Below are 20,404 nucleotides of genomic sequence, written 5' to 3' on the forward strand. Positions count from 1 at the left end.
TGTGGGACGTTGAGGGGAGTGTGACAAAGGCCAGGTCAGAAACTAGGGACAATTGTGGGGTCATCTGGAGTGAGCCTTCCACAGAGATAGGGAAAAAGACTGCAAGCTGTTTTGCTCAGTGTTATGCAGTGTATTACACATTTGACATTCTTCAAGAGAGCTTTACACTGATTACCAAAATAAATGAATGGATGTTATACGTCATTTTAGAAGAAGGCAAAGAGAAAATAGCACAGGTAATAACGTTGAAAAAGAGAGTGCCACAATATCAAAGTTGAGGGAAATCAAGTTTCCTAACAAAATCATTTATAGATATTAGAAGTATAGGATCAGATCCAGTAAAATCCTGATAGAAAAAAGCCAGAAAAAAAAAATAAATACAGCACATACAATTACAGTTGGTAATGCATCCATGTTCCTCTGAAGAAGCTGAAACATGTGTTCATTACCTCATTTGGAGTAATTTTCTATGTATAAGTTTTACTGTTCAACTTCCCTATTAAACTCCTACTGATGTTCCCAATTGCTTACAAACTAAATTCCAATTTCTTGGCGTAGTATTCCAAGTCTCCTATAATCTGGTCCCAGTATCTCTCCCAACATTTTTTCACATTGTATCTACTCAAGCCCTTATTGGTAGACTTCTTTTGTGATTCTTTATCTTTGCTTATCACATTCCCACTTCTTGCAATATCCTTTCCGAATGGAATGGGTTTAAATCTGGGCTCCATTACTTCTTAGCTGGGATGGCTTAGACATTACTTCATGTCTCAAAACTTCCTTGGTAGGACAGACCTAATAATAATGTCTACACCACAGATATTCTGTAAGTATTTTTAAAGTGAAAGTGTTAGTCGCTCAGTTGTGTCCGACTCTTTGCGACCCCATGGACTGTTGTCCACCAGGCTCCTCTGTCCATAGAATTCTCCAGGAAAGAATACTGGAGTGGGTTACCATTTCCTTCTCCAGGGGATCTTCTTGACCCAGGGATAGAACCAGGTCTCCTACATGGCAGGCAGATTCTTTACCATCTGAGCCACCAGGGAAGCCCAATGCATTTTTTTAAACAATGCATGTAAAAAACTTAGCACAAAACACAGCATAGAGCTGCTAGCAGTAATATTATTTTCTCTTCTATAAATTATATGCCTCTTTATTCAGCTTCATGGAATCTTCCCCAATCTTGGACCTTACCTCCAACTGAAGTGTCTTTCTTCTCCAGATCCCCATGACACTTCACATATAGCTTCTCATGCCCTTTCTCCATTCAAACTTATCTTATAAGGAGTTGGGGCATGTTGGTTTTCCCTGCTAAAATTTTAAACTTAATCTTTGTTCGGGCTACATTATATTAATCACAGTGCTTCCATTGCACAACATATGTTGAACTTGACATAATGCTAGCCATGGCAGGGGCAGAGGGGAGTCAATTAGTTGGGAGGAAAGCTCCTAAACTTTTTGGCATTTCCATGCTAGACAGGCCTCATCAACTAAGTGCAAGCATCCAGAGAAGGACATAGGAATGAGCAAAGCAAGTCAAAAAAAAAAAGAAAAAGAAAACTATAAATAGAAGATAGGATGTAGGGAAGGAATAAGGATGTAGGGATAAGAATAAGATGTAGGGAAGGAATAAGGGTTGTGCATACAGAAATTCACACCATTGTTGGGACGAGACTTTGCAGTTGTTATTGTTCAGTCACTAAGTCATGTCCAACTCTTTACGACCCCATGGACTGTAGCACACCGGGTGTCCATCTTTCACTATCTCCTGGAGTTTCACTATCTGGAAAAGAGTCCCCGCATTTTCCCCTCATTTTCCAATGGAGAGAGAATTGCTTCTTGGACACAAGAGTTTGATAACCCAAGTAATCAGAAGTTGCTGAAGTTCCAGAGTGTTTGAAGACAAAGGTAATTTATGTGATAACAGAGGGAAGGGAAAGCTGTTGAACTTGTGTTAATTGGCTCAAAGAAGGGAAACACAGGAAACTCTGCATATTTAAAATGTGTTCTTTCTATGGGTCCCCTACTAACTGGATAAAAGCAGGAAGTTTCAGGGACTGAAGAGCAGTGCTCCTAGGAGGCCTCAGTTTCTGAGGATAGCAGTATTTTCCTCCCCATTTTAGTATTACTGAAGGTAAAATGCAGCTCCCACCAACAGACTTTGGAGGATTTCTTTTTGGTTTGCTTGTTTTCATGTTTTTAATATCCAAAGGGTTTGGGGTTTTTCGAGTGGAACTCCTATTGTAATTTATTAGAGCCATTCCAGATTCCCAGCATCTGCCACAGCCAAGAATCTTGTGGTTTTTCTCTCAGTTGTCCCATCACGCACTTCCAGGGACCAACATGATAAAAGACAAAAAAGCACAAAGGAAAATCCTTTACCTGTAGTTTAAAAAAAAATCAATTACATAAGGACAGAATGAGAAATATATGGCTTGACTACACTTTCTAGGGAAAAATAAAAGGCCTGGGGCTTCAGACCAACAGGTTCAATAAAAAGCCATGAATGTAATGCTACTGTTTTAAAAGCTAATGTGAACTTAGGATGCAATGACAGAAACACCATTTCTAAAGCAAGAGAAATTATAGTTTCAGGGTTCTCTGCCCTTCTCAGGCCACATCTGGCTTATTGTGTTCTCAGGATGGAGGAGACTATCCAGAGGAGAAAAGCCAGGAGGGTGAGACATCTGGAAACTAAGTCAAATGACTTACTGGCTGAAAAAACTAGAGATTTTTGCCCAGAGGAGAGGGGAGATGTGAGGAGGAAATTAGGAAGAGACAGAGCATCTTTCCTCAGATAATTAGAGAAGTTGCATGGGGGGGATAAATCGACATTATTTTATTTTATCTAATATAAAACGGCTTTGTTCAGAATAAGGGAGAATGGAGCAATGTTAAAGAGATGATGATTGAGACATATTATCAGAAAGAATGCTCTGAAGATTATAAATGCCTAACAATGGTCTGGGCTAACTCAAAGTGCTGAGCTTCCTATTACTGGAGGTGCTCAATACAGTTTGAGTGATACCATGACAGGATCACAATATGGCAAGGAGTTCTCTCCAGTGGGGAAGAGGTTGGACTCAGAATCTATCAAGAATCTGAGAATGAGACAGAGATTTAAAAGAGCTGAATGTGCTGAGGTGAAGAGGGAGAGGGGTACCATCACTCTTCTTGCAATTTACATTTAGTGTACATTTCGTGTTAAAGGCGGTCTGGGAGCAATACAGAGGATTACTCTTTGATCTACCAAGTATTGCTTAATAATTATTGACTTCCTCTGTGCAAATGTTCTGTAAACCTTTCTCTAAATATATTATTAGTCCCACTGACTTGTCATGAACCTGATATTACCATAAAATTATCAATTTTAGAATTCATGTTAGTGCCCAAAATTTTATTATCCAGTATAATTTTTCTGTTGGAGAAATGCTTAAATGATATCTGAAATCACACTATATCAAGGTCATTGCATTGTTTGCATAAATAACTGACTTCAGCCCCATGGCTGAGTTGATCAGTACAATTGGATCAACAACTTTGGGCAAACAATCTGACTGAATTTCTTAAACAATCAAATCATCAAATATTTATTTACCACTTCCAAGAAACTACAGGGAGACCAAGCTACTGATGATATGGCTGGATAAATACTACAACATAAGAGCATGGAAAAAAAAATTTAAACCGAAAGTATTAATACTAGCATTTTGTTTCTGTTGTTGTTTAATCGCCAAGTCATATCCCACTCTTCACAACCGCATGCACTGTAGCAAATTACTACTTGTATATCTAGGAATTCATAGGCTATAATCACCTTTAGAATAGGATGGTTATATTAGACTGTAAAAAGGAAATGAAGTTTGTGATGGGATTTGAAAAACAGATGACATTTCACTGGTCAGAAGGGATGGCATTCCAGGTGTAATGGTTTGAGGAGGAAAAAGGCGGACAATGGTGAAAAACATCAAGGCATATTTAAGAAAACAAAAGTCATTTGGTTGAAGGCAAAGGATTGTGGGAGGCATTATAAAGGGGTGGTTAAGAACACAGATTTAGGCTAAGCCGTGAGTATAAATTCTATCTCTACAGCCATGTAACTTTGTGTGTGCTATTCATATCTGCCTGTCTCTTTCCTTGCATGAAAAAAGAAACAATATCTACTTCCTGGTTGTTGCAAGGATTAAATTAGATTATTTAGCTAAAGCATTTAGCACAGTACCTGGCAGATTGACAAGACTCAAAAGTTTTCTGTTAAGTATTAGTGCCACATTCTGAATTTTTAATCCCCAAAATTCACAGTTAAAATCCTAACTTCTTAAAGTGATCTTATCAAGATGTAAAGCCTTTGGGTGTGGTGAGGTTATGAACAGGATTAGCGCCCTTCTGAAAAAGTCCAGTCGAGCCCCTCTTCCCCTTCTGTCATGCAAGGTTACAGCAAAAAGAGGGGCATCTAATGAAGCAGGTGCTCAATAGAAACTGAATCTGCTGGTGCCATGATTTTGAAACTTCCCAGTTTCAGAAGTAAATGTTTGTGATTCATAAACCATTGGTTTATGGTATTTTTATTGTAGCAGCCCAAATGATTAAGACAATTCATGTTAATATTACTCAAGAAAGTAGAGTATGAAATAAAGTCTGAAGATGGACCTAGTCAAAGGGTTTGACGTTCAAACAATTACTAAAGGGCATCATGCAAGAGAGGGGAAGCAGCATGGTGATATTCTAGAAAGCTACATTAGAGAGCTTCCCATGGATTTGATTGGTGGGATGGACTGGAGTGGGGATGAGAAATGAAGTAAAGGCAAAGCAAGTGGATAAGAAGATAATGACAAGGTACATATACTTACATGCTTTAAGTGCCTGGAGAGCAGTGGGTGTATGGAGTTAAAAATGCAAAGCAAAAATACAATCAAAAGGTATATAGGGACTTTCCAGACAGAAAGAATCAGACCTCTGAATCAAAGTTGATGGCCTAATTTATAGCTTGAATATTGAGAATGTTGGCACTAGCAGTAGAAACCGTGAAGTTAGGATGAGAACAAGACTGGGAAGTAAAACAGAGATTTTAGTTTTATATCTATAAAGTTAGAGGTGCTAGTGGTGCTCAGTTGCTCAGTCGTGTCCTACTTTGTGCGACCCTATGGACATTAGCTCACCAGGCTTCTCTGTCCATGGGATTCTCCAGTCAAGAATACTGGAGTAGGTTGCCATGCCTTCCTCCAGGGAATCTTCCTGACCCAAGGCTAGAATCCAAGTCTCTTGGGACTCCTGAATTGACAGGAGGATTCTTGACCGCTGGCACCACCTGGGAAGCCCCTATAAAGTTAGATGAGACATCAAAATGCACTTATAGAAATGATCTTTAGGAACCCATAGATTTTTTTTTTTTTTTTTTTGCCCATATTTGCCTTAGAATTCAGTGAAACTGGAAAACCTGTGGATCACACTGACTCTTTTTCTATACAGTAACATGCATCATTGTTTTGATCCAAATGGAAAGTCTGGGACACGTGGAAGAAGCATGCTGCAGATTAAAAATGAAACTACCTCAGTGACAGCTGCACAGACCTGAGTGTTTCTCTGCACGGTTACTGACTGTGAGATGTGAAAAACTGCATGGAAAAGCCCACTCCATCTAGTTGGTGAATAAAAGAAACTCACAAACATTTCTGTGGGATAACTGATACAGATCACATTGAAAAGAGTCCTTTAAATTGTCCAGTTTAAAGAGAAAGAAGTGACGGAAAGTTTTCTCTGTTCTGGAAGATTAAAAAAAAAAGAGTTTTAAAAGAAAGGCTCCAGTGTATATGCTTCTAATTACAATATTGTGAACAAATGTTTTATAAGTAGAAGCAGAAGTTTTTGAAAATGTCCCAAACACTGAGAATGTTTATAGGGCATGGCAAATGTGGAAATTTTTTTTCTAAATAGAGAATAATTTAACAGGGACATTAATATCTAAGAATAAGTTATTTTGTTAAAATAATTACTTTGAGAATGTACAATGCAGTGTTATTTATGAATATTATTATCCATCTATTGTTGAAGTTAAGAGATTTACATTCTTTCTCTGATGGATCATATTTTAACATCTACAAATTAAGAAAAAATATACAAAATCTTCCTTGAAAATATGCTATATAAGAGAGATTATATTCTCATATTTTTTAATTTTATGCTTAACTTGATTGATAACATATGAAGGGGTTGCAAAAAAAAATGATGTTTTTAAATGGTGTTTCCCAACCTCTCCTTTAAGCAGGTAGATGAACTGTGGAATTTTAAATGAAAATCTCATTAGTGATATAGTAAAATACATGAAAAATTATTACTTAATATAGGTAAAATTGAAAAGTTATCACTATTTCAACAATTATTATTTTTTAATACTTGAAGTTTGGTCTCTGTCGACAGATGGGAAATGATGAATACATTCAGAGTAAAACTACAGGAGAGGCAATAATTTATATTACCTGAGTGGTAAAACACTGCTGGATTTCAATCAGCCCATAAAGGCAATCTCAATCACTCTTTTTCTCCTGCTTTTGCTTCTTGGACAGCACAATGATAAATGCAAAGTTCCTGGTGACAATGTTAGGAGCCTAGTATTACCCTCATGTTTCATCAACTTTCCAAAGATGGCAGAAAATAAAAGGAAATGTAAACAAAAGAAGGCAAAACATATTTTTCAAAATGAAACAAGCTTTGTTTTGCTCGTACAATGTTTAAGGCAAAGGATGACTTTTCAAGCACATTTGCCAGGATGGTAATACAGTTTGGAAGACTGTTTTTTAATTAAAACCCACCAAAGTAAACAAATCAATAAATTCAAAGCTAGGCGTGGGTAATCTCACACTACAATGACCTTAAGGGTCATTAATGTTTTTGCAGTGATAGAGCACAATGTGACTTCAGCAGCTTTCGGGCCAGAAACTCTCAAATGAAGGTGGATTGGATGAGTTATTCAAATCTGATGAATCAATTTTTAAATTCTCAGTAAGTCTCAGTGTAAATTCAAATGCGCGAAGCTTCTCCCTTTCCATACAACTCTTCTCCTAGCTAACTGCAAGAAGTTGATGTTGAAAAATAGCAATGCAGGGTTTGTTCAGGATTTCATGTATCAGGCACAAAAGGAATTCCTCTCCAAGGCTGCCAGTGTTCTCATATGCAATCTCTCACACACCTGGTAAGCAACACAGAAAGTTAGATGGAAAAAGGAGCTTCTCATGGCAACTAACCCATTCTCTTTTGATCAGCAAACAGCTCCGCTGTCAAAAGAGCTTGGGGTGATGCCTCAAGAAAATCAGAAGGTCTTGCTGGGCAAAGGAAGAAGTAAAGGAGGATAGAAAATCTCTAAGAAACACAGGAAATCCAACTCTTTCTTTGGAAAAGTGAAAAGGGCCTCTTTCTTCAAGTCTGGGTTCACAGGTTTTTCAGTGTCCTGGTGTTGATGCTGGGTCATTGGAGATTTTTTAAACCTGCAAATTTCATGAACAGTTTTTATGCAATTCATAACCCACATATTCAGGAGATTCCTTGCTGCAATATCACTATTAATGTAGGATGAGGGGCTCATCAATATATATAAAACTTTGGAAGATTACTTACCAATTGGGTGGCAAAATAGCACATTTTTAACTAGATAGCAGAACCCCTGTCCCATGTACAAAGTCAGAAGTGTCACCAGGAAGGACATTAGGAACATTCAGCAATCAATCTGTCCTTGTGACACTATTTCTACCTTTTATTATGATGATCTCTACACATACATGTTTCATCTCCCTGGTAGGCAATGTGCTATATAAGAGAAAATGTCCAGGGTTACAGTCAGACATGTTTCAGTTCACATCACTGCTTTGCCCCTTTGTAGTTGTGTGTCTTTGTTAAGTTTTTTAACATTTTAATAAGACCATTTCTTTAAATTGAATGAAAATGCCCACCTTGAAGGGGGTTTGTGAAGATTAAAGATAAGAGAGATCAACAACTAGATTCATATCCAGGTCACAAGATTCCTACCAGATTTAAAATGCAATCTGACTTCTAAGTAAACTACAGGTAATCCTTTAAATAAGCTTTCTGAGGCATATTTAAGCACCCCCTTTACCAAACACCTAACATAGCAGCAGCAGGTCCACATCAATTCAGTATAATGCCATGTGTCCAGCATCGAGGTTGGGCAAGAAATGGGCAACCAAGCAATAGCAGAAACAAGGAGCAGCTCAGAATAACCAGGGCAAACTACTCTCTTCTTGGCCCCACAAAGGCAGTTCCATAAACTGGGACTCCCCTTCTCCCCTATGGTGTAGATTAGCACTGTCCAGTAAAACTCTCCAAATGATGGAAAGGTTCTGTGTCTCTGTTGTCTGATATGGCAGCCATAGCCACATGTGTCTATTGAGCTCTTACAATGTGGCTCGTGTGTCTGAGGAACTGAAATTCTAGTTTATTTCACTTTAAGAATAAATTTAGAGTCACATATAGCTAGAAGCCACTGAATTAGACAGTGCAGCTGTAGATGTCAGGGACAACTGGAACCATGTTAGACACAGGATAAATACTATGGTGACCAGGCAAACTTGGGTAGCTCAGTATCCTGGGGTGATTATTTTTAAGTTGAAGTTGTCATTGGTGACCTCTGCTCCAACTCTTGGGGGAGATTACTGCCTCTGCTGTTATATCTAATTCTAAGTTGTGGCTCAGTTCCCTCCTACTTAAGCCAAGAACTGACATGCCTAGGTTTCTTAGGACAGTGTGTCTACAAAATTGGGCAGAGCTCTCTCCCCACTCGTCTTAAACTTTCTTAGCAGGCTATCAAAAAGGCATTCTTCTTTCACTTTTTTCTACATTATTATAATAATGCATATTAATACATATATAAATATATGTATGTGTGTGGGTGTGTGCTCAGTTGCTCAGTCGTGTCTAACTCTGCGACTCCATGGACTATAGCCCTTCAGGCTCCTCTGTCCATGAGATTTCCCAAGCAAGAATACTGGAGTGGGTTGCCATTTCCTACTCCAGGGGATCTTCCTAACCCAAGGATCGAACCCACAACTCCTATGGCTCCTGCATTAGCAGGTGTATTCTTTACCACTGAGCCATCTGGGAAGCCCAAATATATGTGTAGTAATAATCATTACACTAATAAATGCTATACTATATATTATTACTATAGCTCATGATTAAATTTGCTGTTTCTTACAACCCCCTCTCTCACAAAAGTTGGAGCTTTCCAGATCTTGAGTGACACAACATAGCATCACATTCCAAAGTCTTTTTATTTCCCCTCCTTAATCAACAGGAAACCCAGGTACCCACACCAGAAATGGCAGATGCTGCTTACTGACTGTGGCACTCTGTCCCACTGGGTTTTCATATAGCCTCTGAACCTTCCTAATTACAACCCGTTGATTGTTTTTGCTATGTGACACAAAATTCATTAACTTTCAGTGACATATTTTCTTTTTTATCCCAGAATTAGTTCCTTGCCATATAAGGTTATAAATTCCAAGGCTTTTAAGATAACCTTTGTCCTCATTGTTCAAGAATCTAAGTTCTGGGAAATATGGTATGACAGAGCTTCTTCCAGGAGGCCCTTTGGGTGTGCATGAATACACAACTTTTGGCAGCCTTCTCTGGCATGGCAGAGCTTCACACACAGATTAGTTAGGACATCCTCTTGGCCTTGACCTGACTAACCAAGAAATCCTAAATATTAAAAATCCTGCCAAACACAGGTTGAAAAAGTCCCTTGGTGACCCTTGGCTAATGACTAGATATTTCTTGTTGGCTCTTAAGGAGTGAGGATTTTTTTCCTGCTCCATTCACTGGCCATTTTACAAATGAATTTCAGATGGTACTTATAGTTCAGGAGCAAGCTCAGAAACTTTCTGACCACCTAGTTTAAAAGCTACATTTGATCAATGAATTTCTAGGTATATATGCCAATCTTTCCCTTTTTAATCAGAGATATGGGCTCCCCAGGCGGCTCAGTGGTAAAGAATCTGCCCGTGATGCAGGAGATGCAGGTTCCATCCCTGGGTTGGGAAGATGCCTGGAGAAGACAATGGCAATCCAATCTAATATTCTTGCCTCCAAAAACCCATAGAGAGATGATCCTGGCAGGTTTCAGTCCATGGGGTCATAAAAGAATTGGACACGACTCAGTGAGTAAACAACAACAACAAGGGATATCACAAAGCACCCATGACTTCTCTAAACCCTGCAGGCTTGTGCTTCACTATCCTAGAAGGAAGGTGAGAGAGAATGCAGGAAGAACATGGAAAAAGGGAAGGACAATAATGGGCCTGATATTGCTGAAAGCGTCTTTCCTGTTTTTGTGCAGTGTTTGAATATTGCTCCCCAAATCATTTACTCACAGCTTTAGTCATTCATTTCTGTTGCTCTTTTATCACTGGCCCTTGTTAGTTCTGAATATTGCGCAATTTTTGAAAGCTCTGATGGCCATGTCCTCAAGCTTCCTCCCCAGTTCCTGGAATTTATGCCGTAGGACCTCGGCCCTATTTCTGTCTGTGGTTTTGATTCCGGCTCAGATTCTGACTGCAGAGACATCCCCTCTCCTTGGCGAATACCTTTTTCTCCTTGTGGTGGTGTTTCCAGTCCAGCTTGAGGAGTCATAAAGTGCTATTAAAACAGTCATCCCTCTTCGTTCATCCTCGGTAGTCATCACACAGTATTGCTATTGTCCTGGGGCTGGAGGCCGAGGCTGAGGCTGAACCGGAAAGTTGGTTTTAGTATCCCGGTCGGGCCAGGGAAAATAAATCCCTGAGTGAGAATATGGCTGGGCATCAGGCAGCTGGAGAATCAGTCCATGAGCAGGGTCCAGGGCCAGATTATTTGGGTGAGTGTGCATGGCTACCAGACATCAGTTTCATTTGACTAATATGTTCTTTTCCATCCAAGGGAATGGATTACCACGGTGTCAAATAAACAACGTGTTGCCACATTTGGCCCAAAAAGAAAAATACTGGGTATCAATAAGCAAGTGGAAGGCCACATGAAAGCCCAACTGTGTTTGAGAAAAACAGGAAGGAGCCCTCAGGTATCTTGAAACGCCGTCATACTTCTTGTCAAAATGTTCTAGGGGCCAAATGTGTGGAGTCCCCACTGCTGTGACAACACTCTGGTGTCTGAAGCTCATCCAACATGGCCACAGACCCAAATTAAACCAGAGGTGTTTGTGGAGGCAGCCGCAAGGTGGGACAATGGCTCATTACTCAGTTCAGAATGCATTCAGGCAAGGCTCACTGAGTGCCTCCTGGTTGCCAGGCACAGAGATGGCATCTCAGGGTGGCGGGGAGGGTGAAAAAGATTGAGAAGAAATAAAAAGTGAACAAGGCAGAAACTCTTGGCTTACATTCTGGTGGAAGACGCAAACACACAGAGGAGATTCTTGTAGCCTGCGGCAAAGTGTTATAATGGAAATGTGGGCAAACTGCTAAGGAAGCAAGAGGTAAGAACAGGTCAGTTTAGGGGACTTCCTTGGTGGTCCAGTGGTTGAGACTCTGACTGCCACTGCGGGGGACATGGGTTCGGTCCCTTGTCCAGGAAGATTCCACATGCCACGGGATAGCTAAGCCTCTGCACAACTACTGAGCCTGTGCTCTGGAGCCCATGTGCCACAAGGACTAAAGTCCACACACTAGAGCCCGTGCCCCACAACAAGAGAAGCCACCGCAATAAGCTCGAACACGGCAACCAAGAGCAGCCCCCACTCGCCCCCAACTATAGAAAGCCCACTCACAGCAATGAAGACCCAGTGCAATCGAAAATAAAATAAATTAATAATTTTTTAAAAAAGAATAGGTCCATCTACTAGAAAACAAAGCACGGGGGATGTCTTCCTGAACTCATGACATTTGGGCTCTGGTTTAAAATACTCTGTTTGAAGGAAGTATTATTTTCACAATGACTAAGATGTATATTACAAACCATAAGAAATCCCACCCCCCAAGCCCTTCTCAGTCTGTAACATGTATCAGCATTGATGGCGTTATGTAACTTTGTTAAAGGAATAATAATTTTTAAAAAAGACAGGAATAATAAACACCATCCTAAGCATTTTACACATACTGGTTAATTCAGTTCTTAAGTGATTTCTATGCTGTAGGTATTCTCCTTACTTTAAAATCATGGAAATAAGGCACAGAGAAGTTAAATAAATCATCCAAGATGACACTATAATGTCAAACATGGTGCTAAGTGCTTTAGTTCTCAGGACAACCTTTGCTCTGAGTTACATATAATTATTTTGAGGGGTGGGGGTGGAGGGTTGAGAGGGTTAAGGACCTGAAACTCAGAGTGGCTTAGTCTCCTCTCAGAAAGATGTTTCTGATAGACAGCCAAGTATGGTTGTCGACTCATGGCACGGAAATACATGTGTGGTGTGTTTAGAGAAAGGCTTCCCTGTTGGCTCAGACATGGGTTCAATCCCTGGGTTGGGAAGATCCCCTGGAGGAAGGTATGGCAACCCACTTCAGTATTCTTGCCTGGAGAAATCCATGGACAGAGGAGACAATCCACGGGATCCCACAGAGTCGGACACAACTGAGCTACTAACACTGTCACTGTCACTGTCACTGTGTTTAGAGACGGCAGATGGAAGCATCATACATATCAAGGGGCTTGAAGTCTATTCTCTAGAAATGGGGAGATGTTCACAAGAATAACATTATTGGAGTTTTCTATATATATTTACATGCTCTGTGGCACTTTGAATGGAATGGAGGGGAGAAGGGTACAAGGAAAGACTGCTTGATGGCTACTGAAATGATCTCAGTCAAGGTGGTGGCCACTAACTAAGGGAGATGCATTTAAAAGATATTCTGGAGGAGGATCGAGAGGATCTGATCCCTGATCTAGTAGGAGAAATATGGTCTGGCGAGAGAAACAAAAGCCAACTCTAAGGATTCTCACTTTGCCCGTTCTGCTGGAATATGTTGGGGCCACCAACCAAGATAGAAAAAGCAGAAGAACTGGTGAAAGTGAAAGTCGCTCAGTCGTGTCTGACTCTTTGCAAACCATGGACTGTACAGTCCATGGAAATCTCCAGGCCAGAATACTGGAGTGGGTAGCCTTTTCCTTTTCCAGGGGATCTTCCCAACCCAGGGATCGAACTCAGGTCTCCCGCATTGCAGGCATATTCTTTATCAGCTGAGCCACAAGGGAAGCCCAAGAATACTGGAGTGGGTAGCCTATCCCTTATCCAGGGGATCTTCCCGACCCAGGAATAGAACTGGGGTCTCCTGCATTGCAGGCAGATTATCAGCTGAGCCACAAGGGAAGCCCAAGAATACTGGAGTGGGTAGCCTATCCCTTCTCCAGTGGATCTTTCTGACCCAGGAATAGAACTGGGGTCTCTTGCATTGTAAGCAGATTCTTTACCAACTGAGCTATCAGGGAAGCCCAACAATTGGTAGGTTTGGTGGGAAAAAAAAAAAATGTTTCATTTTGGTGTGAGTATGAGGGGGCTACTAAGGTGAAAACGTCCACTGGGCAACTGAATATAGAGTTCTGGAGTAATCCACGGCCCTATTTGTCCTGTGTGAGGACAATTCATTGCCTAGCTTTGGGGAACATTCCTTGGGGGATAATAATATACGGCTGGCATAACTTTATAGGGCTGACTTAGATGCTCCTAACAGCCATGTATTCATCTTTACAACATTGTTAAACTGAAGACATTCTATTAACCCAGTGTCACAGGTGAGGAAACTGCAAAACAGAGAGTGTAAGTCATTTCTCCAGTGCAGCACACTAGATGAGTTCCAGAGAGAAATTTTTCACTACCCAAGCAGCATTTCCCATAGCCATGATTTCAGGCTTCTGTGGCTTAAGTTCCCTTTCTGAGAGTTTATCTGCCTCTTCTGGGAACTGGAAGAAGAGAGAGATGCTGTGGATGCAGGTGCAGGTGAGGACCCGCTGTGTTGTGAAATTCCTGTCGCTTCGACCTTTATAAAATTTGTATACTTGTTCTTGACTTGAAGGTTCTGCAAGACAGTTCATCCTCCAGTGCCTCACTTTGCTTCACTATGGTATGGATAGATAAAAATACTTGTTTTCTCACATGGTTGAGAGGATTAAATAGGCTCATCCATCTACCATACTCATGCCTCCATCTACAGCATTTATTCCTGACACAGGTACATGCTCCAGAAATGTGAACGAAGATGATGACCCTGCAAACAAGGAGGATGATGGTGAGGATGACTACCTATTTATCTCTATCCTATCATGCTCAATGGTTTAGAGAAGAAACACCAGGTTAAGCCCTGCCCTTCTAAACCACCATCAGAGAGAAAGAGAGTAAATTATTGCTAGTTTGTCAAGATTTAGAATTTAGAGGTCTCTGGCCTCTGCTTTTTGGGAAATATGGGGATGGAGAACTGTGATGGCAAATTGAGGAGCAAGAGAAAGGACTTTTTGTTAGGGTCCAGGCAGTCAGAAAAGCTAATTGTCCCTCAGTTAGCCTCCAATAGCACTAAAAACCGATAAAGGGAATGAGACTTTACAAGATGAGGGGGTTAAGGGACATAGAAACCTGATGCTCTGGGCCTCAGGTGGGCCTGTTCAGGTACCAGTGAAAGCCTGAACTGGGTCATGTAAGGGGAGAAATTTTAGGGGAACAGCCCAAGAATTTGCAGGACAGCCTTTGTTTGGACTTTTAAAACCAAGGAGGGAAAATGCTGGAAACATAAAAGACCAACTTGGACCATCTGGTTCTGTAACAGTCTCCCATCAACACGTCCTCACTTGATGAGGCCAATATAATAAATGAGGATAGATGTGCTTCGCTCCTGTCAACAGCCATACGAGAGGAAAGATAAGAGAAGCTTTTGAAATCATAGAGATCTTTTGGCTTTAGCTATTCCAGAGGCAATTAGTTCCATATGGGAAGCAAATCCACGCGGATAGATTTAACTATCAATTCTGTAGCTGCTTATCACAAGGCAGTATATTTTGAAACACACAAAAGCCGGATCCTTTTACTGTGACACCTGCTTTTGCCCAGACCAGGCAGCAGTGAATTAGCCTTAGGTCTCTGATATTCCACATGTCAACTCATTTTAAGGAAATGAATTCATTATCCCTGGAATCAAGATTAATAATAATAAGTTGCTTTTTTAAAACAAGTCAATTCGGGGCAACACTACTTGCATGGGATTCTAAAATGCTTATAACACAGCTTGATAAGTCCTTTGATGCTGGGAAAGATTAAGAGCAGGAGGAGAAGGGAGGTGACAGAGGATGAGATGGTTGGATGGCATCACCGACTCAATGGACATGAATTTGAGCAAACTCTGAAAGTTAGTGAAGCACAGGGAAGTCTGGTGTGTTGCAGCCCATGGGATTGCAGAGTCAGACATGGCTTAGCAACTAAACAACAAATACATCCTAACATCTCTCCTTATGCCATGGTAAATAAGAGATCCACTGAAAAAGACTTTCCAACTGCCAAACCTTCTCTGCTGGAACTTACAGTGGATAACTCTGAAGAAAAGAAATTAGACCATGATAATTCATCCCTCCAGCTTCCTACAAAGTTTCCCTTATAAGTATTCTTATTTTTACCCATCCTTCTGCTTTAAGAGAGTAAGAAAAGGAGGAGAAGGGGAAAAGAGATAAAATAAGGAAGAAGTGAAGGCCAGAAAGAGTAAAAGGAAAGCTGGAGAAAAAAAGAAAAAAACAGAAAAGCTAAAGAGGAAGAGAGAAAACTCCAACCACCTCCTGCTCCTGCCCCCATTTCTTCCATCCTTTCAAGATCTGTTTCTCTCTAATAACTACACCCTCATGTGCATGGTGAGAAGCAGGGCACATGAGAAGTGGTGGCAGGAGTCAGCCTTGACAGGTCGCACAATTCTCAAAGCCAAGCAACCTCAAGGCTCGGAAGATTTCTGAAAATACCCATAGGACAAACCCATAGCCTTGAGGATTGGCAAAAAAAAAATCAACCCATTATTCAAACATTTTGTGCGAAGCAAAATGCAGTGCATTTTGTCAGGCCATTTCCCCTTAATTTCCAAACCCATGTGTATTTCCAAGGGAATGTGATCCATATGTTTCTAATTCATTTACATTTAAATCATCATAATGCTGTTTTGCTGAGCTATTTGATGTCCAAGAAGCCTATGAGGCCTTTTACAAGCCCTTTTAAAGGCTTTCTCCTTTGAACCTACAAGTCATGGTTTTCCTGTACAGAATGTGAATTAAAATAAAGAAAGGTTATAGTTTCTCTTCAAACTAAATTCCTCTGTATTTAAATGGATAATAATAATGACAACCATTAAAATAATGTGATCTCTGAGGCAACCTTACATATAAATTTAGAGAAATCTACCAGTTGGGAAAAAAAAATGTTCTGACTTTTCCAATGCAACAGCCATGAATAGGAATGGTTAGGTTCTACTCTATTTGCAGATCAAGTTTAAAATGTCATTTGCTCTTTAAACCTGCTGATTTTTCTAAAGCCCAACCTACTTTCTTTCAGACTTTGAATACATTCATGGATAATTATTTTGACTATCCTATAATATTTTTAAAGGAAGTTTTGAATGCCTTTGTGCTCAAATCACCTAGGTCCTCAATAAATTTATAACATCCTACAACACTGATTTGTTCTTTAAAAAGTAACAATCACACTATTATCTACCTATTATCTACCATGTAATTGGCACATTGATATGGGCTGGGCACTATATGGCTTTCTACATACTACCTAATTTAATATTTATAACAAATATAAGTTTCTCATGATGGCAACCCATTTCATGATTGCTACCTATTTCTCGTAGTTGCTTACCCATTGTGCAAAAACTAAGGCACAAAATTTGATTTAAGGAAATTTAAGTTTAAGGACACTTGTTGAAATTCATACAGCCAGCAAGCAGAAGAATAGATATCTAGGGGTTAGCAACTACTACTTGTGCAGTTTCCAGAAGGGCTGCTCTTAAAACAGGAGGAGGAGTCTGGAAAACGTAGGATAAACTTTTGTTTATTGAGTTTCTACTATCTCTCAGCCACTGTGCTAAGCACAGTGGAAAACAAAAACAAGCAAAACATCACCCTTTTACTTAAAGAGCACTGAGTTTAGCGATCTGGAAAGATGTAATTGTCAATGCAACTGACACTGTGTGGCTATGGCCTAGAATTACATTGGGGAGAGACTGGAAGTTAGGGTGTATAGAATAGTGCTGGGAGATGGGGTTCATGGTTCACTTTGAAGAACCAAGAATACACAAAAACCACTTAGGATTAAACCTGTCCCATAGGCTAATATACATAGGTTTACCTCTTCTATAAGGTTTTGAATTTGTCCTGGAGACAAGGACCAGGTGTTTTGTTTTCTTGGAAGAGAACTTTGTACAGCAGAGCAAAGAATGAATTCAAAGACACTTAAGATGGGGAAGCCAGCTAGGAGGCTCTTTCAATAACCTAGTGATGGATGAAAGGCAGTAGGCTGGGGAAAAGAATTAATTATAGAGAACCTTACACTTCACATTTTCTAAATAATTTTGAAACACTTGGTCTTTTAAACAAGAAAAGCTCATTTTGCAGTATTTGCTGAAAACTCAGAATTTCTCTCTCATTTCCCAATGTAATGTCTATGCACCCACTGACTTACACATTGGTCATCTACAATAAACACTAGCTTAATGATCATCTAAGCAGAAATGCTTCTTTCTGGATAACCATTTCAATTCAAGAATGGTTTCTCACTGGGCTTTGTCTTTCTCCATTGATATTGAGAAACTGATCTAACATAATGACTTTTCAAGAGAAAAAGAGAAAAGTAAGAACTACCAGGTAGAAAATGGCAAAATTATTTACATAAAATAGGTTTATTTCCCCCCAATGGAAAATCATCAATCACACCAGCATTATATGTATTGAGTATGCAGAGACATCAATTTGACAATTGAGAGATCTCAAAATATCTACCCATCTAAACATCTCCTCTCCTTTGTTAGTTTAGACTTAAAAGCAGTAGTTTATTCTTTAAAAAAGGTCTTTGGGTCTTTTATGATTTGGGACTTGGGGTTTGAAGGGTGAAGAGGAGTTCTCGAAAAGTAGCTCATTAATATCTTAACGTTCCTAGGTTGGCACTATGACAAATGAGATAACTGAGATAACTGGATATACTCCGGTATCTTCAATCTCTCTTCTCTTTCTCTCATCCCAAAGTCTCTCATTTGATATCATTGCATTTACTACAGTATTTCCACTTGTTCATTTCCTGTCATCACCCTCTCACCTGCACCCTGCCTCTCAGCTTCCAATCTTGTCCTGTTACAATCCCTTCTCCACACAATCCCCGAACAATTGCCTACAAAAATAAGATAAATGATACTACTTAAAACTTTTCAACCGCATGGCATATTACCACTTCTCTCTGTACTCGAAACTTTGATCCAGTTCCAGCTAAGCCCCAAGCTCACCTCGTTGGCTTCTCCCCATCAGTGAACTCCAGCCACTCCAGCTGTCCTGCTCAGCACACCTCCTGAGGCTTAGATCTCACCTCTGATGTCATCTCTTCAGAAAGACCTCTCAACAACCCAAATGAAGCACTGAGTGTGAAGACCCACGTGTGGGACTGAATCAATAATGATTGTAACCAGAATGCATTAAACACACACATGCACATACACACTCACATCCCACCAAGGAAGAGAGAAATAGAGTTCAATGATACTCCCCTTTCAATGAACCATCAGTGTACTACTGGATGGGAAAATCAAACACACGTCTTGTGCTGCTACTGCTAAGTCGCTTCAGGAATGTCCGACTCTGTGCGACCCCATAGACGGCAGCCCACCAGGCTCTGCCGTCCCTGAGATTCTCCAGGCAAGAATACTGGAGCGGGTTGCCATTTCCTTCTCCAATGCATGAAAGTGAAAAGTGAAAGTGAAGTCGCTCAGTCGTGTCTTGACTCCTAGCGACCCCATGGACTGCAGCCTACCAGGCTCCTCCGTCCATGGGATTTTCCAGGCAAGAGTACTGGAGTGGGGTGCCATTGCCTTCTCCGACGTATCTTGTGGGTCCCAGTCAAATGAGGAATAAGTTTACAGTCCCCTAAAAACCTGCCCATAAACTCCATCGTATCGCCTACCTTGCTTGTTTCATTGCCTTTCTCACACTAGGAAATCTGGTTTATGTCTGAATTGACTAGTTTTTCGAGAAAGTGAGCAGTTTACAAGTAAGACTTTATCTCTTTTACACATTTCATTATCACCAGCACATAGAACAGTACCTGATGTAGATCAGGTTATAAAGGAACTTCTGTTCAAAGAATGTCTGAAAACTTTTGTCATTGTTAACTTTATATGTCAACTTGACTGGGTCACATTACCCAGATACTTGATCAAAAACTCCAGTCTAGACATTGCAGTGAAGGTATTTTTTTAGATGTGATTAATATTTAAATCTGTATACTTTAAATAAAGCAGATTACCTTCCATTTTTGTGGGTGGGCCTCTTCTAAACAGTTGAAGGCCTTAAGAGAAACAGACGAGGTCTGCTATGTGGTATGTAGTAAGTTGGTTCAGTCATGTCTGACTTTGCAATTCCATGGATTGTAGCCCGTCTGGCTCCTCTGTCCATGGGATTCTCCAGGCAAGAATACTGAAGTGGGTTTCCATTTCCTTCTCCAGGAGATCTTCCTGACCCAGGGATCAAACCAGCATCTCTTGCGTCTCCTGCATTGACAGGCGGGTCCTTTACCACTAGCACCACCTGGGAAGCCCAGGTGGAAGGTCTGCTAAGGAGGAAGGATTCTGCCACCAGACTGAATTTGGACTTGCAACTACAACATCAGCTCTTTCCTGAGTCTCCAGCATGTCAGCTTGCTCTGCAGATTTTGAACTTGTCAACTTCCACAACTGCATGAGCCAATTTCTTAAACTCTCTGGCTAACACACACACACACACACACACACACACATTCATGCATGTCCACACACACACACACACACACACACACACACATTTCCTATTGGTTCTGTTTCTCTGGAGAATACTGACACAGATGTGTGGACACTCATGACCCAGTGAAGTTTACTAACATTCCTCTTTAGATATTTCTCCTTTTACCCAAAATGCTCTAGTCAGGGTAAGAGTTGAAAGCACAACTCTCTCTTTTCCAAACCCCCAAATTCTCTATCTCATCTTTCTTCCCTGTTCATTTTCTTCTTATCCTCATAACCTTGCCATGCGACTTCCAGATGGAAGTAACTTCCATAATTTCTTCTCATATCATACAAGCTTTCCATGTCACCCTAAGGAGGGCCTGTAACTCTAGAATTCCTTGTTGCTTTGACTGCTTTTCTCTTGCAAAACTTACGGTGGATAAAAGGTTCCACGTTGCTCCATATACATCAGTTCAGTT

At 40.4% G+C, this 20,404-nt stretch overlaps 1 long non-coding RNA gene across 1 annotated transcript in view; it reads right to left on the reverse strand.

The window, feature by feature from the left end:
- Positions 1–6,707: 6,707 nt before the first annotated feature.
- LOC145511652 (uncharacterized) overlaps positions 6,708–20,404 on the reverse strand; it is a 450,792-nt gene continuing 437,095 nt past the window's right edge. The window contains exon 7 of the long non-coding RNA XR_014058027.1: positions 6,708–7,186. This is a non-coding gene — a long non-coding RNA (uncharacterized LOC145511652). The remainder of the gene's footprint in view (positions 7,187–20,404) is intronic.

Source organism: Giraffa tippelskirchi, chromosome 6, assembly GCF_054371585.1.
Source record: "Giraffa tippelskirchi isolate mGirTip1 chromosome 6, T2T-mGirTip1v1.2.pri, whole genome shotgun sequence".
Taxonomy (NCBI): Eukaryota; Metazoa; Chordata; class Mammalia; order Artiodactyla; family Giraffidae; genus Giraffa; species Giraffa tippelskirchi.